Source organism: Lissotriton helveticus, chromosome 8 (genome assembly GCF_964261635.1).
Source record: "Lissotriton helveticus chromosome 8, aLisHel1.1, whole genome shotgun sequence".
Classification (NCBI taxonomy): Eukaryota; Metazoa; Chordata; class Amphibia; order Caudata; family Salamandridae; genus Lissotriton; species Lissotriton helveticus.
Window position 1 is genome coordinate 48,148,003 of NC_136069.1, and position 12,528 is coordinate 48,160,530.

General features: G+C 47.2%; 1 pseudogene across 1 annotated transcript in view; it reads left to right on the forward strand.

Annotated features, from left to right (window-relative positions):
* Window positions 1-12,528, forward strand: part of LOC144772337 (uncharacterized) — a 153,567-nt pseudogene that overhangs the window by 20,308 nt on the left and 120,731 nt on the right. Inside the window, exon 2 of the transcript XR_013599718.1 lies at window positions 2,615-2,741. The product of XR_013599718.1 is annotated as an uncharacterized LOC144772337 (transcript). The remainder of the gene's footprint in view (window positions 1-2,614; window positions 2,742-12,528) is intronic.

Sequence of the window (12,528 nt, forward strand, 5' to 3'; positions counted from 1 at the left end):
CTTTTACATTTTAGCAAGGCCTGCCTGGCCAGAATAGTATGTTTGGCAATCATGTATTTGATTGCATTTTTAAAACAGCAACAGAACTTAATTGTAATATTTAAATAAGTCTAGACCTATTTAAACATTGCCAGTTTAATAGAACAATTGTGAAAAATGTTGAGGGGGGGCCCTGGTGATTCTTTTTTTTCACTGGGGTGGTGCGGCATTAAAGAGTTTGAAGACCACTGCTCTACTGTATGACCAGACATCCGGTGGTGCTAAAGATACTCTAGAGCCCCTGCTTAGATGGAGGACTTGGTGCCCCAGACTATGAGCTACACTGGACGTGATGCCTCAGTAAAAGACAATGCGAGACCGTGTATCGCTCTGAGGTCCCCATAATGGCATTGACCACCAGATTTGGAAAAGACTTGCCCCACTTGGGTGGCTATGGAATCCAGATACTGGATGATCTATACTGGGGATGGTACCTTAATGAGCTTCCACGTTTTGATTCGGGACACTAAAATGCAGAGACTACGCTTTATAGGATACCAAACAATAGAGGGGTCCTTGCTGTTCGACCTGGGTGGTAACATCACCACTAAACTGTGTGCGTTTAGCATCCTACAAACCAACGCACAACAGTGCATATAAGCGCATCCACCCTCACATTATAAAATGTTACGTTATAAGTGGGGCAGATGATAAGATTATTGATTAGAGAACAGAGTGTGAAACTGCAGGTTTTGTGAACAGATTTTAGAAGACCTGCAGTACTAAATAGATGATTGTTCCAATAGATAATGACTGAATAAGATCGTATGGCAGCTGTGCAAAAACTCAATAAATAAAAAAGTGAAAACAAATCTGCAGCTCATCCCCATCACCTGGCATAATATGGAATATCTACATCTAATTCTCTTGCCCATTACCTGGCCTACTGTAGGAGGTCTACAGCTCACCCTCGCCCCTTTCACCTTCCCTGCTGTCGAATACATTCCGCTTGTCTTCATCCCCTTCGTTTGGTCTACTATGGAAACCCTACCGCTCATCCTCCTGTTCTTCATCTGGTCTACTGTAGATACAGTATGCCAGGGGAAGGGGATGAGGTTGAGCTGTAGATATTTTAAATTGGGCCTGGGGATGGGGATGAGCTGTGGATATTGTAAAGTAGGCCTGGGTAAGGGGATATGCATGAGCTGTCGCTATTCTAAAGTCCAGCAAATGAAGGGTTGGAGGACGAGTTGTAATTATTTTACCGTAGGTAGCCAATTGCAGCACCAAGGTTTTTAGGTCCTCTGAAAAAAAATAAGCTTGAATGATACAAACATCATGTTCAAGCTATATCGAGGCTTAGACGGTCAAAAAGAGACTCAGAGATCCTTAATCTGTCGTTCATCTTACAAAATTTCCGACTCACTTTTCACTCCCATAACATATCTAGGATCAGGCCTGGCCTTCTTCCTCAAGCTCTTCCCACTATACCTTTAAACGACATATAAGCTGTGCCCAGGGTGAGAGAAAATGAGCAGGGATGTGCAGTTGCTCCAGTCTGGTGTATGGCCGTCTGCAAGTTAAATGTCCCAAAAGCTGGAATTCCCTCTGCCAGGAGCAAAGCTTTCAAAGCTGAAAATTCAGTGTTGGTGGGACCTCAGAGATAAGGAATGGTGATCCGCTGTGGCTCACCCCGTACAGTGACCAGAGATGCGTAGATTACCTGCTAGATGCTGTGGACCCCCCCTTAATCCAAGGAACTGGGAAATGTTTATGACACCCTGCCCTGATTCAGACACCACTCAGATAGGGTTTGCTCCTGGTTTCAATAGCAGGGAGGAGGAACTGCCCTGTGGGGAGTAGATGTGTGCCCCCCATAAGACCCTAGGCCAGTCGAAGCTCTTTGAGTTTCAATGTTCGATATTGCTACTAATGAAAGAATTGACAGCGAAAGACGCGTATGACCCATACTCTATATGTACATGATGCGCAAGCTGAATAATGACGTAACAGCTTCACATTGAGAAATTCAAAAGACGTGTACACTGTGGATTATAATATAATCCAAAAAAGTAATAAAGTTAAAAAAAAAAGAAAGTCAGTACATTCAAAGCTTCTCTCTGTCAACAAGAGTAGGAAGCTCAAGGCCGGACCATCCTACACCTGTCATGAGTGAAGAGCACAATCTACCTTTGTACCTGGAACGTTTGTTACTGATGCCCCTGGAATGTGTCTCGACCACCTGTGTTTCTGCATGTTTGGTTCTGTCACTAATTACTGGACACTCAGCTGGCACCATGGGGCTCTCGACATCCAGTAATTCGCCATAAATAGACCGGGGTGGATAGTATCGCCAGTTGGTCCTTTGTGTAGTCCATAGGAGCTTAATCCTGCGTAAAACTATCTAGGCTTTATTGGTGTGAAATTGACATACTGTGCATCATCTGTCATAGGTACCAAGTGTGTCTCGTCTGAGACCATCACTCTTGTCGTAACATCAATATAATTGTAATAGATAACCCATGCACCCAAGACTGTTTGTGGTACTGAACACATTTTGTCTTCTACATCGTACCTGACTTTGTGCAGTTTCTGAGTAAGATATAAATGTTTGTAATTCCATTTCTTCTTCCAGGCGCTGCTTACGTTCCAGGATGTTGTTGCCTGTTTCTCACAGGTGGAGCAGGAGCTTTTACACAAATGGCAGAAAGATCTTTATACAAATGTGATGAAGGAAATTCACCAAATCTTCCTGTCGTTGGGTAAAGTACAATAACATTTGTGCAGTATGTACCTAACTAGACTGTTGGCTGGTTTAAGGCTATTATAATAGGTGGTAAATATTTTCATATTTAGTGCACATTCTTATTTCAGTAATTGCATTTCTTAAATCGCATTCCTTTTTATAAACATATGAATAGAAGTTATGAAGTGTATCACTTTATGCTTCTCAAGGTAGGACTAGAAATCAAAATGCCACTAACATTGTATACGACTATGACTTCAGACTTCGCTTTGTGTAGCAATTTCTGAATTCTCGTGCCAGCTGATGGTTTACAGCCACTTGTCTTTCTCTTGTTAATATAGTATATATGTCAATAATCTTTATTTCCGTTGTAAAAAAAATAAAAGATGTACATACAATATAAAAACAATCAGATTTCCAATTCCGCACCCATCTGTCCCAACATAGTTTAAGTGTACTAATTGAGAGTCCGTCAAAGGTGTTTGCAAATATTAAGACACTAAATACATTTTTAAAGTCTAAAAGCATGGAACATCCATCAAGAAATATCATAATGGAGGCCTTATAATTATCAATTCATTTGAACAAACTTTATATACATGATGTTATTTCCTTCTTAAAAAGTGAAAAAGAAGAAATATAAAAGTTATAGGCCATACTGACATTAACTCATGATTCCATATCACACCTTTTAATACTTGTTATAACTCAACAAAAAATTAAGCTGAAGGTCCCTATAACTTGGAGCCCCTTCTCCTCCTTACTAGATCCACAGAAAAGAGGTATCTGCTTACGCTGAAGACAATAGATTGAGTGGTTTCAGTTCTAAATATTCTTTCCGCCTCACTGAAACGTCTAAATCCCAGAAGACGGCAAATAGGTTTTATCCATTTTCTTCTAGGGTAAATATAGGCAGGATAAAAGAATAATACATGTGCTTCATCCTCTTTGGCACCAGTATTACAAAATTTGCAACTAACCAGGTTTTCCTTCCCTGCTTTACACACCCATCTAGTAGTGTTTGCTTTAATTTGCAGTATACCATAATGAAATTTTAAATACAGGGATTTAGCAAGACCTGGTAGAATTTCGTCCATGAAGGGCTCAAATATGCTATCTATTTTCGTAGCAAGATACCTCAAAGATAGGGTGCCTAATTCAGGGTTGTTTAAATGGGAATTTAAAACAAACGCCCAATATCTTAGTTTTAGCACTTTTTTGCAACTCCGAGTTAAACCTTCAGGGTCTTCCCAATAATGTCTCAACCCCAGTTTAATGACCCAGTCCTCGATATGGGTCAACCATGCCAACCTCGTGTTATTTTATATTCTCAGAATTTCTTTTAGAGCTTCTCTATAATCGATTAATTCGTCTGTTGACCACACGCGAACCCAATACAGTAAGGGTCGTAAAGCCTAGTGGTCATCAGTACGGTGGATGTCCAAGTCCATTGTAAGAGGGAGTAAAGGTGTACGCCGTGGGATAGCTAATAATTCCCTGAAAAAAATGTTCTCTTGTAGCGTAAAAATGTGTTTAGCCGCGTAACCCCATAGTTCTGCCGCATAAAGAGAAGCAGATTGTGCCTTGTATTTATACAGCTCCAATGCTGGGGACACCGCTTTAGATTGGCTGCTCTTATGCCGCCTTGCTATCGGGACTAAGTTCTGGGTATGGATAGTTTTACTTTTATCTCTTTGAGATTTCCAATCAAGTTTAGTGTCTAAAGTAATGCCTAAATAATAATTGCACATATTCAATCCTTTCTGTATTAACAGTGAAGGTTTTTTTAAAGGTTCTATGTGGATTGACCACCATATATTTGGTTTTAGACGAGTATAATATTCTAGCAATAATGATGAGTGTTTGCCAATGACTCCTTTTTCAATTCACGCTCAATGTACACAACTCTGAAATGGGTCACATCCAAACAATTCCTGAGGACCCACACAGAGAACGTAGGCCCAAGTTCATAGCCGTAAACAAGTACAATCTTAAACGAGTTACCTTCCCACAGCCTACTCCAGCTGACTCCAAACCTGAACTGAAATGCGTGTCACTCAATTGCAGATCAGCAGTAAGACATGCGGCGGGCATCGCTGACTTTATCCTCACACGAGCCTGACCTCTTAATACTAACTGAAACTTTACTAAATTATTCCTCTGCATCTATCCTTAATATACTAGTCTCTCCTAGTCACAACATCATTATATTAGCTAGGTCTAGTAGACCAGGTGGAGGTATCGCCTGCATACACTTTAACAGCCTCTCAGTGAAACATTCACAATCCGCTTTTCTATCCTTATGCGAATACTTATGCATCGATATTGCATGTGACAACAGGCCACTATGCAAACAGCACATGATCTACCACTCACCAGCAGACAACTGTTCTTTCATAGAACAAATTATGGAAATCATGTCAACTAATGCAGGACAGCACTGCACCCAGATCTTCCTCGGAGGTTTCAACCTCCACTGGAATGACCTGAATGACCCTACTGTTAACAGCCTTAAAACCTTCCTAACTGATCTCAACCTGATCCAAATCTGCGAGAGACTAACACACAACAAGGGAGCAACCTTAGATCTAACCATTGCAAAAGTCAATTCCATTCAACTTGAATCTATCGTCCCTTGCGACTGGAGAGATCACCACCGCATCACCTTCCTCATCACAGCATCTGTGGGAACAAATAAGGCTCAACTAAAGAAACCCAAACACTGGAAAAGGAGCATGCAAAACATTAACCTGAATGAACTGACATCCCTCAGCAAGAACATCTTGCCTCCTCCTGTGGACATGTCAGATGGCCATGTTCTTACAGATCACTACACTAGTTCCATAATGAACACTCTAGATTTGATTGCACCCTTGTAGCTAAAAAGAATGTCCACAAAAGACTCCAAACCATGGTACAATGGTAGCCTTAATGCAGAAAAACATAATCTGAGACTAGCTGAACGGTAGTGGAGATCGTTACCGTCCCTTGAGCACCTCAAGCATTTGAGAGCACCGAGGAACATCTATAACAAACACATTAGAAGTTTGAAAGCAAATTTCTTTATAAACCAACTGAATCTGGGGCGTGGTCTGGTCATGTTCAGAGATGACTGCTTAATCCTGGATCTCCGTGCTGAGGCGGTCACCGTATGGCAGCAGTGGCATCTCTAGCGTTGGGGGGGATTTCATGTAATGCCCTCCTGTATCACAGTCAAGCTGCTGTGGACCTAAGCGCTGGCGTCTCGGACCTGACGAAAGCCTCCTTCCCGGCCCCGCACAGCAGATCTCGGGAAGGGCCTACAGCAGGGTCAGCTGTCGCTGCCCACAGGGAGAGGAGATTCCTACCTGGATTGACTGTGGCTGACTCCTCTTTTCCCGCTACTTCTCCAGCAGACTGTGAGGGGCACGACACGGTAACTCACATGCTCTCCCCGATCCAATATTCAAGGAGGTAACAAGGCCACCCGGCACACTCGCACGCAGCAAACCACAACTGCTGCACGGCCCAATATCAGGCGGGCCTACTACACTGGAAGTACTGGTAGATCCAGCGAGATGTATAGTCCGGTTGCCTCAACTTGCAGCAGGGCTGTGTACTCACAGACACCAACCACCGCCCACCACTGCTGGGGGCCTGTGGAGGCTTTGCGGCTGGTTCCCTCCATCACGCACATCGCCAGCACAGGAAGACTCCAGTATCGAGCCCACTGCCGCTGCCGCCCTGCCTACTCAGACGCCAAAGTCCACGGACACTGCCTGATCCCCTGTGGGTAAGTGTGATACAAGGGAGCCACAGACCACCTGCAATAGGGCGATAAGCCAGAAGGTCTTCCCTTTTCCCTGGACCTCTACATTAAGGGCAGGCTTGGGGCTTTAAGCCTTATTATCCCCACCACACCACGCTACCAGTAGCCAGGGGACCCCGACCGGACTCTACCAAACATAACTTGGCATGCTACAAGCAGAAGGCCCACAACCCCAATAGGGCCTAATTCCGTATGGCAAACATGATCCCTGAGGCCCCAATGCGGGGGACTCAATACTGATTCTAGTGACACCATCTGTCTGCGGCATACCTAACTATATAGAAGACCGACTGCATCTGAGCCTCTGATATTGCCTGTGCTTACCAGTTGTAGGGCTCCACCCCTCTTTGCAGGCTGGACTGTGGCGGGCACACCTGGGACCTAAAATCCATGTGAATCCCGTGGGTCCTCACACTTATTGGACTTCAGATGCGCTCTACCCCGCCATTGGACACCAGTTGAGTTTGCAACGGAGGCAGGTGAGTCTTGCCTACCTGACATGCGGACCCTGCGTGTGGTCTGGGGATGTCCACTGGCAAGACGACTGGAAAGCTTGTGCGACCGCTTCACTTCACAGAAGCACTTAATTGGGTCCATTCCAAGAACCGCACCCCGACGCTACCTCATCAGAGCTCTGTCTTTTCCGCCCACTATGGCCGCCGCACCGGACGCCACCATGGAGTGTATCCTGTAGGAAATCTCAGCCTGGGGCTGTCGGCTGGAGGCAACCATCTCTGCCCAGGCCACTGAGACCAAAACCATCCGTACGGATATAGCCGGTTTCCAGAATCTCATGGACTGCCTGACCTAGCGTGTTTCTGTGCTGGGGATCGCCTCAACACAGTACCGGAACGAGACCAAGAACTCCTATTCCTATGCAGCAAAGTCATAGACTTAGAAGACAGGATCCACCGAGACGACTGCTGCTTTTTCAGATTTCCAGAAAACGTGGATGGCCCTGACATCACCGCGTTGGACACTCACAACCGCCTATTGCCTGCTTTCTACGCCACGAAAAGCCCTGGCAATTGATAACTACATATAAACAATAGGAATCCACTAGGATAGGTTCGGTGGTCCCTACAATGGTGGGGAGCAACCAGTGTTGTTTAAATACCCCTCACACACCAAAAGGCCCCTTGGTGTCATGCTTCATCATCGGGGTCTTCGCAAACCTCTACGGAATGCGGCGTGCTACGACTCACGACTACGTAGGAGCACTGAGGGTGAACTATGTGTTGGTGTGTGTGGAGTAAAAATGGGTGAGTGGTGAGGTGAAAGTGTTTGTTAAAAAATACCTGGCTCGTAGGAGGGAAAACAAAAAGTCTTTATTAAGTCCTCGGCTGGTATTGTTAAAAAAGTGCAGGCGAGGTTCTTATTTACCGATTATGGTAAGAAAACCTCAAAAGTGCGTCGACATGTTTCGGAGTAGAAGACTCCTTCTTCAGGACAAGGATGTGCACTAGTTATCCTCACCTTACTCACATGTATATGTAGATGTCAAAGTGTGCTCTACAAAAATAATTATGGTGAAATGTCCCTATCTGTTTTTAAGGAGAAAGTCCGTTGCGCCCAATTGGCGATATACAGAACTTATAGTAATGGGCTGTGGAAGGGGAGCGCCGCACAACACTACAGCGCGACTAAAGAGACCAGATACCTTGACACCTGACCCTCCGGCGTCCCTGACGACCAGGACTCCTCCTCTCTTTTTCCCCATGCAGGTACCGGAACCACTCGCGGCGTCTGGCAACAACCCGGAAGCGAACCGTGGTGACCCCGGAAGTCCCGCCCCCATCCACAACCCGAGAGACAGAAAAGACGCCGACGAAGAGAGGAGAGCGTTCGATGCGGTGGACTCGTGGCAGGAGACAGCGTGCGGAGAACCTGAGGCGGAGAGCGGTTTGTGTCGGAGCGGGAACGAGGAAGAGGAGGACGTCTGGACGGAAGACTGGTGGAGTCCTCTGGAGGTGGCTGGAGAGCGGCCGTAACTCACCGGAGAGTTACGGCGGGGCACGTGAGTACCCTGTTACCGTTGTTATATCCGTGCCCCCTTGTAGATAGTTGTATAGTGCATGTACATAGGACCCCTCACGAAGAACCCACCGCTGCACTGTATATACTTAGAGATCACTGCACTTAGCCCCTTGTAAGTAGACACGTTTCACTTCCCCCTCACGACAGCACTCTCTTTCCCTTCCTCTGTTGTCTGAGCCTCTCTTCCCCTTCCCTTTCCAACCTTCTCCTCACGGTCTCCTTTGTCCCGCACGACCCGGTGGTTGGTGACAGTACAGAGACGGTCATTACTCACGAGGACTAACTGCCCTCTCTCTCTCCATTTCCCTCTGAGGCTACACCGGATTCGACCCGAAGAGCTGAAGCCCATCCGACGACCAATTCATCCCTTCCTTGAAGACCGGACTACCTTCCTCACCACTCCAGCCTTCTACCTGTTGTACCCCCTGAAGACAATAAAAAACAGTTACCATAGCACACTATATCCGGCCTCCAAGCTTGTTATTCCGGTCCGCCCGCAACCCCAGCCCACATGGGCTAAGTAGCCTCATGAGCCAAATGCGTGGTATTGGGGGTTCTCTGTTCTGCTCAATGTAGCAACGGTTACAGCATGGCCAGGTAGGCTCTCATCCCCTCAACGCGGCTCCGACGAAGAGCACACTTTGACATCTACATATACATGTGAGTAAGGTGAGGATAACTAGTGCACATCCTTGTCCTGAAGAAGGAGTCTTCTACTCCGAAACATGTCGACGCACTTTTGAGGTTTTCTTACCATAATCAGTAAATAAGAACCTCGCCTGCACTTTTTTAACCATATCAGCCGAGGACTTAATAAAGACTTTTTGCTTTCCCTCCTACGAGCCAGGTATTTTTTAACAAACACTTTCCCCTCACCACTCACCCATTTTTGCTCCACACACACCAACACATAGTTCACCCTCAGTGCTCCTACGTAGTCGTGAGTCGTAGCACGCTGCATTCCGTAGAGGTTTGCGAAGACCCCGATGATGAAGCATGACACCAAGGGGCCTTTTGGTGTGTGAGGGGTATTTAAACAACATTGGTTGCTCCCCACCATTGTAGGGACCACCAAACCTATCCTAGTGGATTCCTATTGTTTATACGTATTACCAGGGGAGACAGAATCCACTTCTTCCTCTCCCTCCCCCCTTTTGTTAAATAATTGATAACTACAGCCTGCACCCACGGCCAGTACACATTCGAAGGGACATGAGATCCGAATAGCAGTGGTCTTCTCCAACAAAACCAACGAACGTCACAAGGCTTTTATCTCCCTTAGGCCCCACCTCTGACAACTGGACATTTAAATATGGCCTCTTCGAACCCGCACACCTCCGGATCACCAAGAACGACGTTTCAAAGGAATTTTTCATCCCAGAGAGTCTTCGATAATTCCTAGAAGGTCTCATCCCTCAGAATATGGACAATGTCGCCTGTGCTTCTGGAGATATCTCCTTCCTGCCATCATCCTCTCTCTCGACCCCCCTCCAGTGTGCTCCAGGGGACCTAATAGAGCTGCTCGCTCCCTGGGTGACAGGACCAAGGCTCTCCAAGCGGTTGTCACACTCACACAGGAGCACATCAGGGACAAGTCTCACTCCGCTGAAACCCACCTCTGTCGCGGAGAGCGCTCCCTGACCTATCCCTCTACACATCACGGTCCAGCACCCTCCACGAACTGGCAGTGGTTGAGACCTCATACAAAATTGCTGATACGCTCCTTCGACTTCGTAGAACCGGATGGCAGCCTCTTCTTTCTGCCTGGGCCCTCCCTATCGGACGCACCCATACCCACACCCACACCCACGTCCTGTCCCATACTGGGGGGCCTTCCGGGACCCAGCCGTGAGCTGCTTACCTCCATGCTTCCTGCCCAATGCAAGGCTTCGACTTTATCCTCATTCATTCCCACTCTGACACTCCGTGACCAATTGCATTGTATCCGCACGGGTGCTGGCTACCCGCAAAAGGGGACATCAGAGGCCCAGAACTCACAGACAACACCCCGGATTACTGGCCATTCACTTGACCGGCCTCTGCTTCCCCTTACCCTCCCTTTTAGATGCACAGTTGGTGGTGCCTCACCACCTCGCCCCTCCACAGGTACCTAGAGTTTGTTTTCGCCCCCCCGCAAAAATTTGACACCAGCCTTGCCACAATCACACTGGTGTGCTTGAATGCCTCCCAGCCAGCCCTGCCGCCCAAAGTGCCCCACTCGGTGCATTACAGCCCTCAAGCTTAGACCTGCAGCGTACAGCCCAAGATCTCTAGAGCCGCATCCCTTGAGCGCAGCTTACCCCTCTCCCTGCTACCCTCTCCCCCCTCATATCCCCTTCTGACAAGTCCTTTGGTGATTCCTGCTCACTTGCCCTCAGCACTGCCTGGTGCCAACCGGTAGTTGTTATACCGATGTGACCGCTCCCTTTACCCTTCCACCCCTCGCTATCCCTCTCCTTTTTCTTGCCTTTGCCCTTCTAACCCCCCACTTTATATCCTCTCCTCCTTTCTTCCCTCCATCACCCCACCTTCTCCCCCCCCCCCCCCTTCTCCCTTCCCTGCTCGACCCATACTGGCCCTCTGTCTGGTCCCATACCCTCCTTTCCCATCCATTCCTTACCTGCCCTTACCCCAGGCCCCCTGTGCCTATTCACACCATGCCCCTGCCTATACAGTTTCTCCAACCCGCTGTGCCCCCTCTATTTCATTTCCTCGCATAACCTGGAGCCTACCCTTTACCCCATTTCCCCACTCCCCACGAGCAGCCAGACACCTCCACGGTCCCTCAGATCGCACATGTCGGCACATGTTCCTCACACCTCAAAGCCCCTATGCGTCCTCTTGTGGAACGTCAATGGCCTCACGCACTACATTAAACGAAAGGAAGTGATCTCTTACCTCCAAAGAAAGAAAGCGGATGTTTCCCTCCTACAGTACACTCATCGGGATGCCCTAAAATCTGACAAACTTTGCCACAACTGGGTGGGCTGAGTGAGCCACAGCAGTGTAGCGGCACTGGCCACTGCTGAGGGGTTTTAACCGCGAAAATGCAGAGTAGAGATACATCTCTGTAAATCATTGAATGTGACAGTTGTAAAAACGTGGTCCAACAGGATGGTAGATATACATTTGCCAAACTGAAACTGGGAGACCTATCCCTGTGCGTGGGCTCAGTGTATACCCCGACGGGGCCATCCGCTCCTTTTTCCTTCACCTGAACTGCCTGCTTATCGAGATTAGAGCATCTCGATGCATCATAGGATCAACTGGAATCTTATCTGTGACGCGGTACTAGACAAGATGGGACCCCTGGACAGGGGGAATGACTGGGGCAGAGCCCTGCTGGGAGAGATCGCCTCGGACCATGGCTACATGGATCATTGGCGCCTCTGCCACCCGACAAAGAAGGAATACACTTTCCTGTCCACGGTACCCAGTCCACACTGGACTACTTCCAAGTCTCTCACTCCGTGTTGACGCTCGTCTGTGATTCTTGCATCTTGGAAGCCGCCCTCTCCGACCACTCACTCGTCCGGTTGTCCCTCGACGTGGGCCTCTCCTCCCCTGGCTGCAAACCGTGGCAGAGATACTACTCACGACTTCACAAGGAAGAGGTGACCCCACTGAGTTCCAGGGAACAGGGTACTAACGACAATTATAGTCAAAGGAAAATCCCTGGACTGTTTATCTTTTCTTTGCGTGCATTCGCCTCAGTCAAACCTTACCATTTTCATACAATATCAGACCAACACAAAAATATGACGTTTACAATCTTTCTGATTTTATTAAAAAAGCTTTTGTACTACAAGTTAAAAACAGACAAATGTCTGTACAATATAAAAACAATTGAAAAATGCAGTGATATCAACTCAAATACATGTCAGTCTATACATGTGCAAATTACAGCGGTTAAACAAGTACATTCCTGTATGTCAAAGAGAAAAAGAACATAACATTT